The following is a 24,737-nucleotide window of genomic DNA, read 5'->3' as shown; positions in this document are numbered from 1 at the left end:
TTAAAACATGCAACCTGTTTAATGGGTCATGAGTTACAAGTGTCTACTATATTAAATTATAATAGTGGTTCATTGAAGACATGTATTAATGTTCATATACTATAAATATCCTATAATAACTTTATACATACCATATAACAGCTATATTAGTGTCTCATTAATATGTTGCCATAGTCAAGTCATTATTATATATAACATTAATCTCCATATAATTTTGTGTATCACTAATACTTAATCTCCACTAATAATAGCTTTATAAGAATAATTAAGTAAACAAAAGTTTAATTACATCCATAAACTTTTTTTGAAAACAGAGTGATAATGAAAAATTTTACCTAAAACTTGGTATTACAGAACATCTAAATTTACTTTCAATGTTGATAGTTAACATAAAGTAAGAGATCTTTTGTAGTTAATTATTTATTTGACATATTGAATTTAAATTTAATGGAAATAAGTTACACTACTATATAGGGAATTATCATTCAGTTTTGAGTATAATATCCTTTCTTAAAGAAACTTAGATGACTATCATGATTAAAAGAATGAAGAAGCTCAAAGGACTTTTAGTTCAATAATAGTTATTTTCCATATCCACTAATTTGTTCAAAAGTGGGCACGAGGAATATCAAATGGCTGAGACACACTTAAAGAAATGCTCAACATCTCTAGTCATCAGAGAAATGCAAATCAAAACAACTCTGAGATTCCATCTTACACCCATCAGAATGGCTAAAATCAAACATTCAAGTGACAACACATGCTGGCGAGGATGTGGAGAGAGAGGAACACTCCTTCATTGCTGGTGGGAATGCAAACTAGTACAGCCACTTTGGAAATCTATCTGGTGCTATCTCAGAAAAATGGGAATAGGGCTTCCTCAAGACCCCGCTATTCCACTCCTAGGAGTATACCCAGAAGATGCTCCAGCACACAACAAGAAAATTTGCTCAACCATGTTCATAGCAGCCTTATTCATAATCGCCAGAACATGGAAACAGCTTAAGTGCCCCTCAGTAGAAGAATGGATAAAGAAACTGTGGTACATATACACGATGGAATATTACTCAGCTATTAAAAACAAGGATTTTCCAAAATTTGTGGACAAATGGATTGAACTAGAAATGATCATAATGAGTGAGCTAACCCAGAAGCAGAAAGAGTCAAATGGTATATACTCACTTATTACCGGACACTAGCCCAAGGGACAGGTCCCATGAAAGTCTGCAACTACCAGGAAACGGGGATAGAGGTGAGGACATCCTATTGAGACTCTAGATGAGGAAAATATAGAGGATAGGCAAGTAGGGGGACCCAGAGGGTCCTAGAAACCTACAAGAAGAACATTATGATGGCTAGATCTGAGCCCAGGGATTCTGCTTGATCTAAGGCACCAACCATGGACAAAACGGGCAGTCATCATCAAACCCCTACCCAGATCTAGCCAAGGGACAGAACATTCTCCACAGCTAAGTGGAGACTGGGGACTGACTTTCACAGGATCTCTGGTGCCCCATATTTGGCCATGTCCCTTTGTGGGGGAGGCCCAATGGCACTCGGAAGAAGGATAGAGGACTACCAAGAAAAGACTTGATACCCTAGCACCATATTCAGGGGGAGGAGGTCCCCCACAGCCACAGTCATAGGGAAGGGGGATTGGGGTGAAAGTGGGAGGGAGGGAGGAATGGGAGGATGCATGGGATGGGATAGAAAATGAGATGTAATAGGAATTATTTTTAATTTTCAATAAAAATGTGTAAAAAAAAAAAACAAAACAAAAGTGGGCACAGTTGAGTAAAGCACAGAGAACTTTTTTTTGTTTTTCTAGGGAACATCACACACTCAAAACCATGTATAGAACTGAATACTGCATGTACTGTGTTTTACATATTAATGACATAGATCATCAAGTTTAACATAAATTACAATGAACTAAGAAGTAATACTAGAGAATAAGACAAGTACCACAATGTAACTCTGAACAAAAGCCAATCATTCTTCTGTTTGGGCAAAACGAATAAATAATTGTTGCATATACAATAAAACAGCAATGCTATGGCAGTGGATCGGTATTTTCGATGGCTAATCTATTAGTTTCTATTATGCTGCAGAGATAATGTATAATGACTAAGGCAGCACAGACAGGCAAGACTGTATAGACTTGTGGGCTTATGGTTGCCAAAGGAAAAGTCCATGATGTGAGACATGACAGCTGGTAACTCAGAGCAGGAAGCTGAGACATCACATGCTCCCCCTGCAGATAGGAAGAAGAGAGAGTGAACTGGAAGGGGCATGAGATTATCAGCTCTAAAAGCTCTCCCCAGTAATGGGTTTTATCCAAAGTCATATGGGGTGTTTCCCATTCTAAACACCACAGCTATGATGACTAACGGAAACGGAACCTAATGCATTGACATAATGAACAAAACAATTACTCATATCTGAGATAAGAAAGAGCTAGGAGGTACGAAAAAAAATCACAAAATGTCTAAGAATGTTGAGACATTTAAAATCTATAAGACATTTGTTTTTGTTGAAAAATTTATGGAGGTACCCGAAAGACAGGAAAGTGATATATTGCTGATATGGGACCACAATAACATTTATTTTCCTCTTAAGGCATTTTGTGACATTGTTGACTTTCAAAATATAAGCGTTGATGTTTTGTCAGGTGATGCTGTGAGTGTTTGAAACTACAGCTAACTCGCGGTTATAGTTTCATATTTGGGATTAAATGTGAAAATCTACCAGAGATAATATCTTGACGTTTGTGAATGAAGAACCCTTCATGTTTCCATATCTTCTTATGTAATACAGCACAAATGACTTCTATAACAGTTAACCAACCAAAGTCAAACACTATGATTGATCTATGTTGTCATTAGTAGAGTATTGTTGCACAGCTCTTACATAGAAATAACACTATGGATACTTTGGTGGGAGATATGTTGCATAAATCATTTTTAAGAGGGACAAAAATACCCAGTAATATTGGTTAAAGGAATATTTGTATATTTTCTAAACTAGAGTAGAGAAAATGGTGAATGTAAGCCAGCTAGTGAAACATAGAAATAAGCCTCACCTTCTGAGGTATTTTATTCAAATCTAACTTATTATATTTTGTCATAAAACTTTCTTCTATGTATGAGTGCACCCTTGTATTACAGATAAAATATCGTAATTATTTTCTCCACTTGTAATAAACTCATGAGCAAGCAGAGAAGCCCTTGCTTAATGTTGGTACACGTTTGCCAGGTGATTCATACTGAATTTTCAGTTACTATAACCAGAAATGAAGCCAAAAGATCTCTGAAAGAGATATTACCCATTTTCAAAATACTGGCATAATATGCTCTTAGAAGTAGCTTCCGCAAGTCATATTACAACCATTTCACTCCCCAGGAGCAAGTGATGGAGACTGATTGGTCCTTTGAAGAAATGTGTAGTATAATGAGCAGAAATACACGGGACTGGAAATCCTTGCAGCATAGTGCATTTATAATTGCTACACTTCTATGCTGGCTTATTGCTTCAAAGCAGCAGGTTGTCTTGCAAGAAGATGCTGTTTAATAGAAAATATTAAACATATGCATTAATGTTCTATTGGTGTCTTTTTCTAGGAGGCAATCTAACGCCATGTGCACTTAAATATAAATGACACATTGTTCCACTGTATAAGGTAACAATCCAGATATTTAATGATGATCACATGAGAAGCTATTTACTGACTATCTGAAAATGAAATGTAAACAAGGTCAGTAGTCATCTTGCTGCCAAAGCAGTATTACTTTAAAGAAAGCCTTCAAGTTATATACCAATAAATACCAAACTTACTGAAGCTGATATCTCTAACTCATACCCCTGAGTAGTTTTTATTATAAGCATTCTGAAAAATTGATTGTGAGTGTAAATTCAAAAACATAAATGTTGCTTTAATAAAATTTTAAATTTTAAAAGAGTATAGTAAAAATTAGGCAAGATCAAGACTAGATTTTTGCATATGGACTTTATTAATTTATAATAAACTATATACAATAAGAATAGCTATGAAACTGAAAAAACATATATAAAAGTTACATTCAAAAGGTTAGTTCACTTTTATTTGACGCCTTTGAAGAAAATACTATCTATCCTGTCTAGGTAAGTATAACTTTTGTACCTAAAGCATTCTCTGTCATATTTGTCAACTAAAAAACGAACAAACACTTCCTAAACCTTAATGCATTTTTTTAAATCCTAAACAACTTAAGCCTAACTGAATAACTATCTGGTCTTCAACCTCATTAGAGACTTGAGAAAGAATAAAAGTATTACTTAAGTAGGAAGTGCAGGCAAGCAGCTTTTCGGTAACTGTTCAGGCAGCAAACTGCCTCGGTCATTCTTTGATTTTGGAAGCTTCTAATCTGCACTTCCAGTTGACTCAGGTAATTATGTTTTATTCCTTCACAATCTCTGGTGGAGTTGAAGACCAGATAGCTTATTCTTACAATTAAGCTTAGTTGTTTAGAGGTTAAGATATTTTTAGGTCTATATAGGTATTTTATGCCCCAGCCTGTGGGGTTCGGCTAAAACTCGGTAGGAAGGTCACCTGTTGAAAATGCAAGAAACAAAGAAGAAGAGCAAGTCTGATTGATCAAACTCTCAAACTTTATTAGTCAGGCAGCAGTTTTTATAAGTCAGAAGGCAGGGAAGCATATTGCTGTAGCAACCCAGCTTCAGGCTTTTCTCAAAACAGAGGGAATTCCAGGCAGGGTCATAATGTCCTGTCACACAGGGTATCTGGCTCCCTCTTTGTCTAGTCTAACTGCTAAACCATAACACGGTTGCTCCATATCTATCTGTTTTTAGTCTAATTGCTGACCCACAACAGGGTCAGCTGGTTTCTGGTGAATGGCTAGCCCTGAGAAAAACAGAGACTTAAAGGTATAGACTTGGACAAGACGGCTGAACATTGGCCATATGGCCTATTGTCTCCAACAGATTTAAATTGATAGAGATGAGATATGATAGATCTTGATTTTCATTCAGAATTTTAGACTCACCAAGAAAGAAAAGATGTTTTCTTCAAGTTTGCCAAAAAACAAATAGCTAAAACACTATGAATGTAACACTTATATAATTCCTGATCATTTCTTCTTGCTATACGTAGTTTATTTTATTTATGTGTTATAATAAAAATGTAATTGTAAAAAATGTATAATAAAACTAAGAGATAACAGAGCCATTCTAGTCAGTTACCTACTGTCTTTCTAAACCATTGGAGCATCATCTTCATCATCCATCCCAGTATATCTGGCAGACAAAATAGTGCAGAAGGAACCAGAAAGGACTTGCTTACCCTGTCTTGGCCGACAACTCAGCCTGAGTCCAAGTCTTATTGGATAGCACATTGTCTGAAGAGGGAGTTTGGGAATTTTTGATAAGTGGCTAGCTTGCCATTAATAAAGATAACTCCATATGGAGACATTGTGAGGCGCATCCTTTTCATTGATCAAGCTGCGGGGAGGGGGGATGTTGGCAGGAGCTGACAGGTCTTAAGTCAAAAAGGCTTTAAATTAAAATATCTTTATATGACATATTCTGTAGGTCTCTGAAGTTATTGAGGAACATTTACCTACGTATTTACATTTATATCTACACAGAGAATAATTATATCTATCCATCTATCATTTATCTCTATCTATCTATCTATCTATCTATCTATTGTCTATCACCTATATATAGTAAATCTGCAGAGGCAAATAGTGCTTGTTTTTAGATATTTACTATCTATTCAACCTGGGATGTGTATTCCTATGATCAATTAGACTACAATATGACATAACCATGAGCTTGATTGATTAAACCTTAACTTATATAAGTTAATTATCTTAAATAGTTTGTAATAGCAGCTTTTAATAGGAATGTAAGTAAACCTTACATTGATAATGGAGTTGTATATGTTTAATACCTTATACTACAGTAGAAACATACATACATGTGTGTGTGTATGAAAAATGACCTTAATTTTAAATCAATATATAAATCTTTATACCCATGTTTCAAAAATAAACTTATTTCTGTATCAATATATATTATACCAGTGAATTAAAAACTTTAAGAATGACAATAATTTTATAGTTGAAGAGCACATTAAATAATCTATACTTTTATATAAATTTCTATATATTTTCTACATGATGCTACTATATTTCCCCCTTTTCTTTTCTTTTTTATTATATTGACTTTTTTCACTTTACATCTGGTTCCCAGCCCTTCCCTCTTCTCCTCTCTGTCCTGCTCCCCCACTCTTTTCCCCATTGCCTCTCCCCTTCTCTTTAGAAGAGGACCCATCTCTTCACCCTACCCCTGGTACCAACCCACCACAGTATATTAAGTCACATCAGAAATTCCTATCTAGTGCAATAGCATGACAAAAGAAGATCAAATGATAGAAATTGGAAGAGACAAAGTCAGAATATCTCTACTTGCTGATAGTAGGATAGCATATATAAGTGACCCCCCAAAAATCTACCAGAGAATTCCTACAGCTGATAAACATCTTCAGCAAAGTGGCTGGATACAAAATTAACTTAAAAAAATCAGTACCTCTCCTTTATATAAAAGACAAATAGGCTGAGAAAGAAATCAGGATACAACACCCTTCACATTAGCCAGAAATAACATATCTTAGAGTTAACAACTCTAACTATGTAAGTGAAAGACCTGCATGACAAGAACTTCAAGTCTCTGAAGAAAGAAACTGAAGAAGATAGAAGAATATAGAAAGATCGCCCATGCTTGTGGATCGGTAGGATTAACCTAGTAGAAATGGCCATCATACCAAAAGCAATATACTGATTAAATTTAATTCCCATTACAATACCAGCACATTTTTTTTTACAGACATTGAAAGAACAATTCTCTACTTCATATGGAGAAACAAAAAGAAACAAACAAGCAAATGGCAGAATAGCTAAAACAATCTTGTACAATAAAAACACTTTTGGAAGTATCTCAATCCATGATTTCAAGCTGTATTATAGACTAATAGTAATAAAAATAGCTGCACGGTACTTGAATAGAAATAGACTGGTTGCCCTAACACACAACAGGGACATATGCTCAACCATGTTCATAGCTGCTTTACACATAATAGCCAGAACATGGAAACAGCCTAAGTGTCCCTCAGTAGAAGAATGAACTAAGAAACTGTGGTACATTTACACTATGGAGTACTACTCAGCTATTAAAAACAAGGAATTCCTGAAATTTGTGGACAAATGTTGACCTAGAAATTATCATAATGAGTGAGTTCACCCAGAAGCAAAAAAAGACAAATGGTATATACTCACTTATATCAAAACACTAGTCCAAGGGATACGTCCAATGAAAAACTTTACTTACCAAGAAAATGGGTCAGAGGAGAGGACATCCTATTGAGACTTTAGGCGAGAGTAGCATGGAAGAATGGGGAAATAGTAGGACCCACAGGGTCTTGGAAACCTACAAGAAGAACTTTATGACAGGCAGATCTGGGTCCTGGGGTCCTCCTCAAACTAAGGCACCAGCCAAGGAGAATATAGGCAGTAAACTTCAAACCCCTACCAAGACCTAGCCGACAAACATGATATTCTCCACCGTTGAGTGGAGAGTGAGATCTGACTCTCACATGAACTGTGGTGCCCCTTTTCTGACCACGTCTCCTGGATGAGGAGGCCTGGTGGCACTCAGAGGAAGGATAGCAAGTTACCAAGAAGAGACTCGATAATCTTAGAGCATATATAGGGGATGGAAGTCTCCCTCAATCACAGACATAGGGGAGGGGAAAATGGGGGAAGTGGGAGGGAGGGAAGAATGGGAGGAAACAGGGGAAGGGCTAACAATCAAGATGTAATATGAATAAATTAATAAAAAATGGTAAAAAAAAAAAAAAAAAAAAGAAATAGACTGGTTGACCACTTGAATTGACCTGAAGTTCCAGTAATCACCTATATAACCCATGGACATTTGATTTTTGACAAAGAAGCCAAAATCATACAATGAAAAACAAATAGCATCTTCAACAAATGGTGCTAGTCTAACTGGATGTCTACATGTAGAAAATGCAAATAGATCCATGTTTATCACTTTGCACAACATTCAAGTACCAGTGGATTAAAGACAACATAAAACCAGAACATTAAACCTACTAGAAGAGAACGTTGGAATCAGACGTGAACTCATTGGCACAGAAGACAATTTTCTGAACAGAACACCAACAACTCAGCCTCTAAGATAAAAAATTAATAAATGTGACCTTATGAAACAGAAAATTTTCTGTCAATAAATAAAACAGCAGCCTACAGATTTGGAAAATATCTTCATCAACCTACATTTCACCAAAAGCTAATATCCAAATTATATGAATATCTCAAGAAATTAAACATGTATGAAGTGAAAAATCCATTTACAAAATGAGGTACAGAGCTAAACAGAGCATTATCAACAGAAGAATCTCAAATGCCCAGGAAGCACTTAAAGAAAGCACTCAATCTCCTTAGTCGCCAAGGAAATGCAAATAAAAATGACTCTGACATTTCATCTTACACTCATCAGAGTGGTAAGGTAAAAAACTCAAGTGCAAACTTAGGTTTTAAGACATATTATGAAAATATGTATAGTAGGATGCAAGGTCTCCCACATAGATGTAAGGCTCTAATGTGTACGACTTAAAAACATCACCTTACATAACATATATTGAATGTCTAGTTAAAGTTAGATTTTTTTGGTTAAAAAATGTGTCCTAAGGTGGAAAGTAGTGGATCTGAAATACACACAGAAGAGAAAGCAATGTAAAAACAGAACTGTAGACCAGAGTTAAACAGCAAAGGTCAATTCATGCTTGCAAACATCTAAGCAACAATAGAGTAAGAGGCATGGTTTTCCAGAGACTCTGGACAGAGCATGACATTCCTAACATATTGATTTAATCCCTTCATACCAACACTAGACATCTAGCATATGAAATTGGGAGAAATAATTTTCATTATGTTTTACATCAAATTTTAGTATTGTTCTGTTATATAACACTTACACCTAACAAATGTCCTTGTAAACAGACCTCGGATGTATTTACAATACATGTTTGGAAATACTACGTATGTATAGAATTAGGTAATGATTAAAATTAGGCCATTTTGAAAAACATGATCTAATGTACTAGAATTTACAAATAGAGATTATTGGTAGATCATCTGTATACTAACTTCTTGCAATGGTTTAGAAAGAATTTAGTCACATATTAATAGAACCCTTTGGGATAACATTTACTGATTTTATATACATTTACATAGATAAAACAAAATAAAATTTATAAACAATGATTTAGGCTCAAGTACTTATACATTTTCCTAGCAAAACAATTGGAGCTGTACCCTGCTAATGTGCTAAATGCAAGAATATTGAGACAAATCAAGGAAAACACACAAATCAGCAGATTTTGTCTTTGTAAATAGTCAAAGATGGTAAAATTAAGAAAGTATTACCTGGAAAAGTATGCTTTATAGGAAACAAAAATCTTAGGTTGAATTATATTTCTTGATTTCTTCCCTTTTATTGAAGTTGGATTTTTTTCTCATAAAATATATCCTGATTATAGTTTTCTCACCCTCCCAGTTCCTCTTCCCTACCTTCTCTCCCCTCTGAATTAATTCCCTTTCTGTGTGTCTCTCCTTAGAAAAGACCAGGCTTCTAAGAGATAGCAACAGAGTCACTTCTACAGATTAAGTCAAATATTGTTCCTCACACAGTGATAGTGTGAGACTTCAAGACTCCATTCTCCCCAAAGGACAGGTCGGTTTTCCAGACAGAACATAAACAGGAATACTGGAGCTAGCAGATGCTATAAGCTAAATGCACCCAGCAGATATTTTTACTGATTTTAAAGACACTAAAAAACAAAACCACTGACTCATTTTTGTAATCTGCAGCAATAGACTTTGAAGCTATATCAGACAAGACAAGCAGACAACCATGGAATTCCTACAACTGCAATGTGAAAACCACAGAGTTAGGTGTGTTTCAGTAGCTAGAACACTGTAGAGGAGACTGAAGTGAACGCACATGAACGAAGATGAATCAACAGGAAATGAAGATGAATTAAACAGGAAAGAGAAGCTAAAAAGACTTTCAGGCACACGTGTGATCTGCGTCAGAGATGAAGCAGTGCCCTAAGAATGAGCTTTGTCTGCAGATAGAGGCTGAGCCATCCTGTGTTAAAGAATGGAACTACATAGGATAGCTTCTGTGCCCCAGAAACTGACTGCAAGCTCTTGTGCCTGTTTAAGGGCTGCTTTACACTCCTGCAATATTGTCCACGGCATACTACTTTTTACCTTTTCATTAGAAATAACGCTTCTTAAATTTTAAAATAATATTCTCTTCTTTATCTTGGCAGGATATGACTATTCATACCAACATGTAAAACATGAACTTAGAAGTTGTCTTGCTTAAGAACTCTACAAAAATGGATGTGCCATATATGGTGATAATAATGAAAATGAAATTTAATTTTTATTATGAACATCAATAATAATATCTAACAAGGCTGAAGTGGAAAATTGATGAATACATTAAAAACCAGCAGATGCACAATTGTAAGTATCATAAAGGAACTGAATTTTTGTTCAGGGAAGATCTGCATCCTTACATATAAAATGAAAATTGTTGGGATTAATATTATTTGTTTCTGACTTAACAAATAGAATGAAATGATACATTTAAATGTTTTACATATATGAAAAATTTAGAGTAAGAAATGGCAGAGATAAAAGATAAAGATTAAATATGCAAAAGTAACACTGGTTTTCTCAGAGTAAAACAAAAGGAAAAAACAAAGAATTGGAGAAAATAGAAAATTCAAGCTGACTACCTGGAAAAATACAATAATGCAGTGAAAACTGCCTGTATTGATGAAGGGTAGATTAGTGTTCTTCAAACAATCCTGATAGAAGTATTACACTTACGCTCTTTGTACTTTCTCATGGATTTAGGCTCATTTTAACTCAGAGAAAGGCCAAAAACTGACTAGAGGCTAACCAATATAGCATAAGGGGAAATAATTGGAATTCAATGGAGCCAAATCTTCTCACATATAAATTTATGCCTTACATGTAAATTAAACTAATTAGCCTGAAAGAGTTAATGCACCTTTCAGAAGCACTGTCCTTAATAGTGAAGAATAGTTTATGAACTGGTTGAGTCTGGTCCATAAAATCTAAGAGCTCTATACTTCTAATTTTTATAGCTTATTATCAGAAGGCATGAAAAACTTGTAAGACTCCTCAAACTTCACAACAGTAGTTAGTAGAATAGTCCCTAATTGGGGTCTATTCTGGTATATCCAAAGATTTTAAAGCTAGGTGTATAACATCCATAAAATTTAAATCATATGTAACCTTGGTATATAATTTAAGGTCTACAAATTTTCAGTCTTATAAATTGATTATCTTTTGAGCAGTTAGGTTTGCTTCATTTATTTTGACCACTATCATATAACATTTTCAATATCCTGGAAAGTAAACTTTATTTGTTTCAGCTTATCACATTTATTCTTATATGAAGGAATAAAAAAAAATTCCTGTTTTTTAACTCCACAAGAAAATTTAACTAAATTCTATGATGTGTTTTTTTAATGAATTTGTGAAATTCTTTCAAGATTGTTAAAAGACAGTTAAGTAACTTAGTGAAATATAATTACACAATATTCTTTCTAATAACAAGCATGATTAAATTGAAAATTAAACACAGATTATATGGTTATTATAATAAATCTGTCCAAACAGCATGTGATCCTGTAAGTCATTTTCAGAGTATGAGTCTGCAAAAATCTACTAAACTGGTTTTTAACTTTCTAGCAATAAATAAATTAAAGTCAATCTCTTTCTCAGCTTCCATTGGTATTCTCTATTTTCTCATGTGTTTCATACATATGCCTGAGCATAATCAATACTATTAAGAACAAAAGACAAAATGAGGAGAGATATATTTTGATCTATTACTCAGTAACTTAAATCCAGTAGAAATTATTTTGATTTAAAACACTTTTATATTATATAAAAAGTGTGGGAGCATGCGTATAATACATCTCATAATGATTTCTGTATGCAATAAGCTATACTTTCGCCGATAGATTTTTACAATATTAGAGATTTTCTATCATTGTTATTTAAATTTTTCTAGTTATTTAGTAAGAATAAAACATAAAATTGTGTATATTTGGGTAAAATCCGTACTTTTAGAATGTGGTTTTCTAAGTAGCATATTAAAAGCACTATAATAAGATATTATCACAGCAAAGATGAAATAAAACATTATCATACCGGAGTTGAAAAGAACATTATTAAAAAGCTATAACAACAACAACAACAACAACAACAACAACAATAATAATAATAATAACAATAACTTCTGATAAGGATTAGAAAAAAAGGAACTTTGTATTCTTTTAAATAAAATGAAAACTCAGGTTCATCTATAAGCCATAGTACAAAAAGTACCATCTTAGGAATCAGAAGGAAGGAGAAAAGTGGCTAGTACCAGTTGTCCTCTAACCTCTATGCACACCAGCAAGGTCCAGCACACCTGTATTCATGTGCACACATTATGTGCACACAGTGTTGGTAAATAATAGGTGACAAGAAAGAAATACAAAGTAATATTAGTATTATGAAAAATATGGGTGTTGCTATTAATTAAAACACAGTAAAATTTAGACACCTGATACTTGTGTTTACATCCAATGAAAGTGAGTTCATTAAGAGATATGTGTACACTCTTGTTCATCACTTGACTGTGACAATAATTAAAAATAAACAAATTTATAAAAAGTGGACAGATAGGCTTATAGAGATTGGCACGATTGGAAAAGATTAATAAATGCAGCCTTGTTCATGTTTTTGCTGGAGGAAGTGTGTCACTCAGGATGGGCTTTGAGGATCAGATGCTCAAACCTGGCCAAGCCCCTCTCTCTCTCTCTCTCTCTCTCTCTCTCTCTCTCTCTCTCTCTCTCTCTCTCTCTCTCTCTCCCTCTCTCTCTCTCTCTGTGTGTGTGTGTCTGTCTCTGTCTCTGTCTTTCTGTCTCTCTGTCTCTCTCTTCCTGCTGCCTGCAGATGTGGATGTAAAACTCTCAGATCCTTTTTCAGAACGATGTCTGCCTGTGTGCTGCCATGCTTCCGGCCGTGATGATAATAGACTAAAGCTCTGAAGCTGCAACCCAGCTACAGTTAAATACTTTCCTTTGTATAAGAGCTGTAGAGCTGTAGAGGTCACGGTCCCTCTTCGCAGAAAGAGAAATATGGCTAAGACATTCACTATTCAAAACATCTAAGCCATGTGATCATAATATGGAGTGTGATATATATGAATATAAGAGCCTTACAGAACAACAAAAAATTATACTTATGAAGAAAATGAAACAAAGAATTACTTGTTTTCTACCAGACATACAAGCCAATGGCAATACTACTGGTGGTAATAAAATGAATTATGATTTTGAAGAGGTAAGAGAAAGAGCATTGAGATAAAAATAAAATGGTGGTTTCTAGAAATTGGGAAAAGGGTTGTAGCAGGAAGAGATGGACAGAATGGAGGTAAGATATTTCAGTACAATAAGTGCCATGGTATGGATGACTGAAGATCTCACACTGATTTCCAATAAAAGAACCATGACTATGTTAATAATAATAAAAAAAGTAGGTCATTACAGCTAGGATTCATCCATCTTCTATTCTGGAGGGTCACCCTCACAGCTGACATTATCATCCTTTGGTTCTTAAAAACTTTATGCTTCCTTTATCATAATAACACTTAAATGTTAGGTGCAGTAGTTATGTTGTAGCTATCTGAGCTTGGATTAGGCACCACATGATCACATGTTCTCTAAATTCGGATTTGTTGTGTCTTTCTGTAATGGTCTCTGTTGCAAAGAGAAGTTTCTCTGTTGAGGGCTGAGAGACACTTATCTCTGGGAGTGGTAATGCATATAATTCTTACAATCTAAAAGAATAAAATGTTGGCAAGACCTCACAGCTGAGTTAATAGTTACCTTGAGGTCACTTATAACTTAAGACTGATGTCCTTCTATATGCTCAACACTCAGCATTATTTCCCTTTGGATTTGCCATGTAATCAACTTTTATAGCCAATATTAATCTTTAATGTTATAATCTTAAAATCTGTACTTTTCCATGCCTCTGACCCAGAGTGTGTGCTATAATAATTATTTGTTGAAAGCAGCAGATTGGATAAAAATGGTCTTATACAATGAATATTTCCCATAAATATTGAAGGTAACATTTGGATATTCTGCTATTTGTTTCTTTCTCATCTGGGTCAGCAGGGATTAGGTGGAATCAGTAAAGTTTCATCTGTTGTTAAATATTTCTGTAAGTTATCCCTCATTCCCTTCTCATTTGAGGCTTCCAGTTCTGTTCAAAACTATAAAGCAAAGGCATATTCACACATACACACACACACACACACACACACACACACACACACACACACAGAGAGAGAGAGAGAGAGAGACAGACAGACAGACAGACAGACAGACAGACAGACAGACAGAGACAGAGAGACAGAGACAGACAGAGAGACAGAGAGAGAAAGAGATAAACAGAAAGAGACGGAGACAGAGACAGAAAGACAGATTAAGGGAAAGTGCTTTAGTTTACCTTTTTGGTGAATTTTAGTATACTGTGCTTGTTCTTAATGCATTTATAAGGGTAGGTATATCAAAATCTATGTAAGGGTAAATATGTTAACCAATGACTACGTTAACACTGAAGGGGAAGATCATACAAAGTCCCAATTCTATATTAGAAACTACTTGCAATTGTTAGGAAATAGACTTTCATAGGAAGGAGTCCCACCCCTACTCCAGTTAGTTATCTTATACCAGTTGGTGATCCCTAAAATCATATACATAGAAATACATCATACAGACTGAATATATTTCTTTTATATGTTTAGGAATGTAAATCAATTTTAGAGAGAACAGGGTTAGGTTTCTATGGAAGTTCTTTGATGGAGAAAATGGGAAGAGGGAAGTGATGTGATTATGTTTTAGTTTCAAAGTAAATTAATGATTTATAAATATTTACTATTGGTTACTTTTGTATTTCACTCCAATACATAATTAAGAAAAAAATAGAAAATCTTGGGGATCAATTTACCTTCCTAGAAACCAACAATAAATAAATTAAAGCGTAGAATCTGCTCTTAAAATTTCAAAGAAGTTCACAGGAAGATTTTCTGTTTGTCTTCCAAATAGAAACACCTACAGGCTTATATAAAAGATCAAAATCTGAAGGAAGAAGAAGCTCACAAAGAAAATAATCTCTAAGCCACCTAGTCCCTAGGGAGGAAAGACTAATATGCATTTGTAAAATTTATGGACATGCTGTAAGAAGTCCAGGATCCTCTATGGAACCCTATCTAAACAAACAGGTTTACTAATTACACACAGGTATCCTTGTTGAAGGAGACGACTAGAGAGCCACCCTAGGAGCTGCATGCTCCCCAGGTTCTAGCTTCCCAACTTAGTCCAGGGTTTCATACTGAATGTCAGAGAGTATTCTTCATTTGCTTGTAAAGGTTGAAAAATCATTTGTTTTGTTTTGCTTTTAATATATGGTATTTTTTCAAAATGTCTGCAATCAGGCTATTTTATTTCACATGAGATAAGTACGTTGAAGCTATATCTGCAAAGGCTAACTGATACTGCATAAAAATAATACAGAACACATCTTGTTCTGTCACAAGTAAGATGCACCGGACCCTGAGACACATGCCTTACAACCGTACATGAAAATAAACACATAGTCCCAGGACTGGAGAAAGTTTTCTCCTTTCCACATCTTGCAAGCACATTGATAAAGCATGTTAATAGCACTTGAAAGTGTGTAAGATACTTTTTACATGCAGGAATGAATACAACTTTAAAAAGTGTGTTGACATAATATTACTGGTCACAACTAAAGAGAGGAAGAATGAGGGGAAAACGGAAAGAAGGAAAAGAGTCAAGTAATGGTGTTAGTAAGCATTAATAAAGCTATTAACAATTTATTGACTTATAATTCTGTCTTTCCTATAATAAAAAATAGATTCAGAAAAAAATGTGTTTTTTAAATGATTTTTATCATCAGTCTGAAGGAAGTAGTTCATAATTATAATGCTGGATATGCCTAATCTCAGCACGTACTCACAGGCAGCTTACTCAAAGAAGTCTTGCCTCATTTTAGCATCTATTGTTTCAGTTTTGCCAATTGGAGTGTGGCTGAGGCAGAGGCATTAACTCAAAGTATCTATTTAAGTTATAGATTTTGGAGAGATCTATTTTGCTTGCTTTGAAATACCAGAGGCAATGATTAATGCAAATGATTTCCCTAGTCTATTTCCCTAGTCTTATCTCCATATGAACCATCGAAATGGAAAATAAATATCAAAATTCAGCTTTCTTAAAAACAAGTTGAGGCTGTCTTAGATAGGATTCTATTACTATGAAGAGTCCCTCTATCCACAGCAACTCTTAGAAAGAAAACATTTAATTGGGTCTGGCTTACAGATCCAGAGGCTTAGTCCGTTTTTGTCTTGGTGGAGAAGAGTGGCAAGATGCGGGCAGACTTGGTGCTGGAGAAGGAGCTGAGAGTTCTACATCATTATTCAGTCAGAAGAAGTGAAAGCCACACTGGGCCTAGCTTGTGTTTCTGAGACCTCGAAACCTACCCAAAATTACACACCTCCTCTAACGAAGAAGCCACACCCACGCCAACAATGCCACACCTCCTAATAGTGCAACTCCCTATGGGCCTATGGGGAGCCACTTTTGTTTAAGCCAAAACATAGCTTTACAGACAGTGTACCACTCAAGATTTGTTCCGTGCAAATTATCAAATGGAAATTCTTCACCCAGACAGAGCAACTCTTACAGACAGATCACCTAATATACTTAAATATATAATTTCGCGACAATAAAAGACAAATTACTTGGCAACAAATGCATCGAAGAGAAATTAAAAGGGAAATGTTTGGGGTCTAGGGGACAGGAATAGGGAGTAAGTGGGAGAGAGGAGGGGAACAGGAAGATAAGAGGGAAGTAAGAAGACAATTGATAATTAATGTAAATAAATTATAATAAAAATCTTTTGACAATAGAAAATAAAAATAATAAAACCAAACAAACAAATGAAGAGAACTATAGGATGTATTAAGACCAAATCTAAGACTAAAGTCTATTGCAATTAATGTGTACAGACGAAAAGGGAGAAATTACAAATTAACTAAAATTGAAACTGAAGAAATTAAAAGCTAAATAAAACCTGAAGTATGAATTAGTAGAAGGAGGTGAGGGAAGGAGGAAGGCTTAAGTAGAATAAATAATAGGAAAATAAAGCAGAGGAAGAGGTTACGGGAGAGAAACTATAAATAAGTATGCTTGAAAAAAATGTTGTTTTACAAGATTCCCATATATATATATATATATATATATATATATATATATATATATATGCATGTAATTGGAGTTGTCAGACACAGGAAGTTATGTTAATCTCAAAAGCCATAGGTTGTCAAATAAAAAATCAGACTGAGTACCTAGAGTGAGAAACCTTGGTTTCTTAGTCAAAAGTGTCCAGAAGACTCCTAGAACAATAGAGTACATTGTCATTATTCTTGCTTGAGCATCAGAACTTGTTAAAAAAAAAATAAAAAAGGCCTCAGTAGTGAGAAGACCAGTGTATAGTTTATAAGGAATAGAAAAATGAACCCTTTACTGACCAGAGTGCTTTCTTAGGGATGCCTACCTACCTTTCATAGAACTTGAAGGTACTTTGCAGACTTTGGGGAGAAATATTCATTAGTAGTCTTACCTAGCTATGAACTTTGTGATTTGCAATAATGTTTATTCTAGAAGGATATGCTAATAAATCTAGCAGTGTTATGAATGGTGTGGAAATTTAACAATTATATAAATTGGAGTAGATTTCATAATTATAAGGAAATACACATTTAACACAGATCTGCCAAGGAGCATGATAGGAGAGCTCAAAGGTACCAAAACGAGCCTACTACTATTATTATGCTAAATGAGCAAAGTATCAATCTGCCTTCTAAAGTGCCATTTGTCTACCTATAATGTACTGTATGATAATATATAAAGTAATACTGTAATAAAATTTTCTGCCAGGTTTTAGAAATCATCAGAGACTTTTTTTTTTTTTTGCAGTGGATAGTGTTAAATAACTCAACATAAAGAGAATAAATGATGGCAGAGAGTTCAGCATATCACACACACACACACACACACACACACACACACACACACACACACACACGTATATCCCATCCCTGTCAAAAGCCTCAGGTGATCTTGTAGAAAAAGAGACAGAAATATTGTAAAAGGTATAGTTTGGGAGGATAAGAACAGAGCAGTGTCTTCTGGTCATGACAGGATTACCACATAGGTACTCAAAGCAGTTTGCCCATATTATATAAAAGCAGTAAGCATTCCAGCATGGAATGGGAAGAAATTTATGAGATCCCACCCCTGATGGAGGAGTTATGGACAGTGTCCTGCTTTGGGGAAGAGATTTGAGAGTCAATGATTTTAGGGACATAGTCATACTTGAAAGTCTATGATCTAGTGCTTCTCTTTACACCCAGAGGCACATGGACGGCACAAAATGGAGTTCAATGCAATAGCATGCAAGTTTCAGCACTGTGTATGGTCAGTGATCCTTCTTTTCCACCAGCAATTTCCATAGCAACTTCTAGCTCTTTGAAGTCTAGAACACACATATGCACACACATCATGGGGGAAGGGGCAGAGATGGAGAGAGAGAGAGAGAGAGAGAGAGAGAGAGAGAGAGAGAGAGAGAGAGAGAGAGAGAGAGAGAGAGAGAGTTAAGGTTAGTTTTCTGGTCAGTTAAGGATTGTTTCTCTATGTCCCTTAGTCAACATAGGTGGTGTATTCAACGTAGAATTGTATGATATAATCATGTGTGAAACCAGGGTAATAACAATATCCTATGTTGTTTTATAGAGCTTTCAGATTCTGACAAATAAACTATAGTGACATTTCCTAGTCCTTAAATTGTAGTTTTAACTTAATCAAATCTGTGAGTAGTATTTTCCACATTCTCAGAGTACCTTTATTCAGGTACTTTTATTTGTAATTATATTTTAGTTAATTTACAGAGTAGTGGGTTTGACAAAGTCCTAACATATCCTTAGCTTTAGTTAACCCCCCTCCTCAATTCCATCCTTGTCCTTAGCAATCTGATCCTGCCCATTCAACTTCAACTTCCGGTACCAATACACTCACGTTTTTTGTTCATTTGTTTGTTTTTTCATACAGCATGTGGTCTACTCTCCCTGTTACGATTACTTTTTACTTGAGTGTTTTTTATATATATTCTTTATGTTTTATCACTGCTGAATGTTCTGGATTTTTTTTCCTCTCTGTCTTTTCTCATGCCTCACCCATTATGCCCCATTGCTCCTAGTCCTCAGGGTCCTTTATTTTCAGGACAGTAACTGGTGTCTGTACTTTTCGGTATCTCTGTTTTCTAATGGTTTTAGAAAACAGGCTCAGCTGGCTGTTGGTAACATAAATTGTTGGATTTGTTCTCTAGATTTTTTCAGCTATTGAGTGGAAAGTACTGGGCTAGGATTTATTCCATTCTATAAAAGTGTATTGGATAATCCTTCAACTCAGGATGGACCTCTGAGCCTTTGCCAATGCTCATGGCAGTTTGATATTTATATCCTCTCTTGCCAACATGTAACTAGAATTTGCTCTTCACTGTTCAGTCACCAATGCAGAAACAATTCATAGGAAAAATTGCCTTTGGTACTGGTGACAGAGCCAAAAATTTTTCATTTTTTTTCATTTATTTGTTTACTGATATTCTCATTAGAATATTTTCCCTGCTCATTATGTTATTTGTTTTATTAAAGAATGTAAGATTGGCAATCAGTTAGCACAGAAAATTATATTTCCTGTTCTACTGACAGTCTGAATGATGCCAGCCAGATTTTATCTCATTGAGGATTTGAAATCAGACCCAATGCTGGCTGTGGATGTTGGTTAGTAACATTAGGCTCCATGCTTTCTGCTGAATGAATAAAAGATTCTGATGGATGTTGTGCATTGGACTAGGCCCAGAAATACTGAATGTTCACTGTGCCTAAATTTTACTAGTCAGAATAAACATTATAATGCAAGATCTAACTGAGAAAAAAATTTCAAATTCATATTTCAGTATAAAAAAATATAAATTTGAACACATTTAATATATGTAAACAGTGACTTTTGATCTTATCAATATTTTTTTTACTTTCCAATGTTGTACACTCACCCATATTTGAGAGAAACTTTTGACAGTTCATATTACCCAGGACCTCTAAAATCCAGATGTAGCTCTCTTTACTTAGGAGACCTACACATTTAAAAGGGAAATTACCTGCTGCTCTTCAGAACACAAGAGAATATTAAATAATGCTACAATAGCTATCACTTTTCATGAAGAAAGTACTCAAAGTCAGGCTTGACAACAATGGTTTGAATTTACTAGGTCTAGGTTTTAATAGTGTACAGAGAGACACACATGTGATGAAGTAAGAACATTGATATCATAGATTCTGACTGTGGGGAAGAACCTTTAACACATGAGTCAGTAAATATTGTCCTGATACCTGAGAACTCCTTGTTCATGATGCTCTTCCATGATTTTATAAGTAAGACATGGGACAATATAGTCCTTGAGAGAAATATAGTGAACCCTTCTTCTCCTACAAGAATGCCATGTGCAGACACTTCAGTGCCGTTAACAAATGAAAGTAAACACATGCTATAGTATTTGTAAACTTTCTTATTTATAAGGATGCTGTCAGTTGCCTAGTCTTAATATAGACATGGTCATACCTGTTGTAGTCTAACTTGATATGTAACAAGAAAGATGGCATGTCATGATCTGAATAAATTTGTCTTTTCTGCAATAATAAAGTCTATATCAATGGTAATTCATGATTGCCATACACAAGATTCATGAACTGGTATCCATTAAAGTATAATGTTACAATGCCATTCTTGTCATTATATGCTAACTAATATCCAGGAAAATTAAAAGAAGAAGAAGAGGAAGAAGAAGAAGAAGAAGAAGAAGAAGAAGAAGAAGAAGAAGAAGAAGAAGAAGAAGAAGAAGAAGAAGAAGAAGAAGACCCAAACCAGAAATATTTGAAAGTCCACCTGGAAGCTGTTTACATTTCCTTTCTTTGTACCCCTTGTAAATAACTTAGTTGTATGGTCTGTAATGTGAATAGAGAGATTTAATCACATTGTGTTTCTGGGAAGACAAAAGAACATCATAAATTATCTGGTATATCTGATTGTTCTTTCTGTTGCCTGTAATTGGAAGATTATATTACCTTCTCCTTTCTTTTTATTCACAGGCAAAGAAACAATATCATCCTAAATTTTTCTATTAGATATTTTTCTCTCTGGTGATCATTGTTAATAAATACAACCTCTTTATCACTCTGCTTCAAAGCTCATCTACTGTTTACATGAGTTGTTTGTTTATTAAAAACACACTTACATCGGCCAGAATTGCTATTTGCCTTTTTGTCACTAACACCATCTGACAATGCGTAATTAAGAAAATCATGTATAAGTCCTTGAATGTCAATGAATAGTTTTCCTAGAAGTTTATTATGTCAAAGATTCTTATAACTATGCAAAAACCTTACCACCTAAGGTAAAACATTAAATTTTAAGACAAGATTGAATTCTATCAGATTTAATGACAGCACCTCCATGTATAATTTTGCTATCTATGGTGTGTCAAAATGAGGAAAAACTTAATATTCTCCTGAGAATTATGAGTATGGCTCTCATAAGATATTTCTTTACTAAAAGACATGAGAACATTGTGTATCATCAAATTAATATATAAAACCCTTTGCCTCATTTGATTAAGTTGGCAATGAGACCTTCTTTTGTAAACTATATTCTTATTGTTGGTTTTCTAATTCACATAACAGAACATATTGTGTTAATTTGATTTAATTATTTTCACTTTGCATGTAGAGTTGCTTATTCATTCCATTGCCATCTTTTCACAAAATATAACTATGTGGTGAAATTATCTGAATTAAATTTAAATCATTCTTCAGGTTCCATTTGTAACTAGGAAACTGACATATTGCAATTTCCCTTTGAGATGCCATTAATAAAATCTTACTTAAAATGAACATTTTATGTTACTTCTAGGAATGGCTATTTTCAACAGCATAATAAATATCTTACTGCCGTCACATTACTCTGTGCTTTCTGGTAATAGTCAAGAAAGTTCTTCTTTAGCCATTATGATTTCATTGTAAAATCAAAGCTCAGTGCTGTGCTGCAATCTACTGCCTTTCCATTTGCTGAAATATGGTTTCTCTCAATTAGAAATTTATTATTTTTTATTTGGTCTCTATCGGAGAGAGTGCTCTAGAAGAACCAAATAGATGATCTATAAAGAGACATATTTGATCAGGTCACATATTTCTATGATACTCTCTCTATGACTATGCCACTGACAGAGGAAGACATAATTTTTTACCTCAAGCATATCCTTCCAGTTTAATACATAGTCCTACTCCATTGAGAGCACAGTTCATGTTTTTATCCTCTATAGTGACCTGCCAAATAACTACAAAGATTTGTGGCATACCTACTTTAACCCTGACAAATGCAATTATACCAATCACCTTACTTAAGAAGCTTATTGTCAGGGATAGAAACAAGTGTTTATTTCTTCTCAGAAACTGGTGGCCAAATAGTCCAGGAATATATTCCTTGTGTCATAGACACAGAAAGTTTAAGTCCATTTTCCAAATTATATTGGGAATGAGGAATACATATTTGCTCTCCCATATCTATTCATTTAGTGTGTCACTTGGTGCTAACTCCCAAGAATCCATTAAAGATTAAAGAGTCTATTACTTTTCTAGCACTAGATATATCTAACTTTTAACTTTCTGTCTAAAAATCAATTTATATATCTAGAGGTCTTAGAATATTTCACTTCAAGCAAAATCTGAATATTAAAAAGGGATAAAAACAAAATTGAAGAATTTGATAGATTTCTCCATGTTTTCCTTTATCTCACAAATTTTTAAATCAATGAGCATGATATAGAGATTTCCATGTATTATAGCATATACAATTTACAATGTATCAAATTTTAAGTGGAGAAAATATTTACAGCAACAGTGGATACTTAAGGCTATAAATTTCCAAATTGTTTGAATAGAAAATAATTGTAATCTTATTATTTAAAACAACATAAAAGAGAAATATGACTAATGATTTAAGGAAAGAATTTATGACTATCATTGAGGTAACACTTTCCACTTTACTAGATCTGAAAGACATGCGATACAGGTCAGTATGTGAAATTTACATTAGATAACAGTAAGGAACTACTTTTTGAATGACAATTTTAAAGTTTAATGTCTTAGTAAATCTCAGTTTTAAACTTTGCATGTGAGTGTGTGTGTGTGTGTGTGTGTGTGTGCATGCGCACACATGCATCTGTGTGTGTACATATGTATAGGTCATAGGGCAATATTTAGGAATTGGTTCTTTATTTTCACCACATAGGTCCTGAGAGACAGAACTGAGAGTAGGCCATCTCATTGGCTTCAAAACTTCAAATCCTATTTTAATTGCCTTCACACATGTTTATCAATGTAAAATAGCTTAACATTCTGCTAGTTTAAAAATGTTTTAAAATCATTATATTAATTTTTAAAATCTTTAACTGACTGATTTTACATTATAATCACCTGCAATAGTGTGTTTCAGTTCATATCTTTCACCAGTTTTTACCTTTATTTTCAGCTCCCCTTATGCCACTTTGAATGTTACTGATAGTGTTACTTATATCAGGGGAGAATGTCCCCTAGCAGACACACAAGTGCCCAGGATGAAGACAGTGAAGGACAGCAGGCATCTTCAGGGCAAACCAATGCCCCCTTGCAGTTACTGTAATGGTTTCCACACCATCACCATTCATTTGTTCTCAACTTTTTATTCATCCATATTATAATATGTATATTTGGTTTAATTTTTCCTTATGGTTTAAAAGCTCTTAAAGTATTTCGTTCAGTTTATGCTCTTCAGATATAAAGCTACATTTTTCGCCATTCATGTTTCTCTTTGTTTTATCTTTGCTTTTGAACTACTAAGTAATCTACTTAGAACTGCCCATTTCTTGAGGTAACAACCTATTCACAGAGGTTCTGTGACTATGTTTCTGAAAGGAATTTATAAAGCAGAGTCCCTTGTGCCATATAGTTACTCTTATGGGCATATAAAATGTGAAGGTTCATTAAACGATCTGTCATAGATCTCAATAATAGACCATAAAGGAAAGAGAGATGAATTATACAGCTGCTGCAGCGTAATCAGACTTTGACATATGACTAGGGAGATTCATTGTAATTTTTTTTCTCAGAGCATGGGCACTAGTAAAGGGAAATGGAATACATACAAATATGTGGAATATTTAGGTGTGAAATTACACAAGGTACAGTTGTTCAATTCTTTTTCAGAACTGACAACCTGTGTTCATAAAACAACACACTGAAGGTAGTTCTGTAAGATGTGCAGTCATTTTGGGGAAGATGTTGAAGTTCTAATGATGCCAATTGGATGGGGAAACAGACAA

The 24,737-nt window shown here is 34.4% G+C and overlaps 1 pseudogene across 1 annotated transcript in view; it reads right to left on the bottom strand.

Annotated features, from left to right (window-relative positions):
• LOC311598355 (ran guanine nucleotide release factor-like) overlaps positions 1-24,737 on the bottom strand; it is a 282,936-nt pseudogene that overhangs the window by 76,464 nt on the left and 181,735 nt on the right. The window lies entirely within an intron of this gene.

Source organism: Acomys minous (genome assembly GCF_964271855.1).
Source record: "Acomys minous genome assembly, chromosome: 5".
Lineage (NCBI taxonomy): Eukaryota > Metazoa > Chordata > Mammalia > Rodentia > Muridae > Acomys > Acomys minous.
The sequence above is the reverse complement of the archived record's forward strand: the minus strand, read 5'-3'. Positions and strand labels throughout refer to the sequence as shown.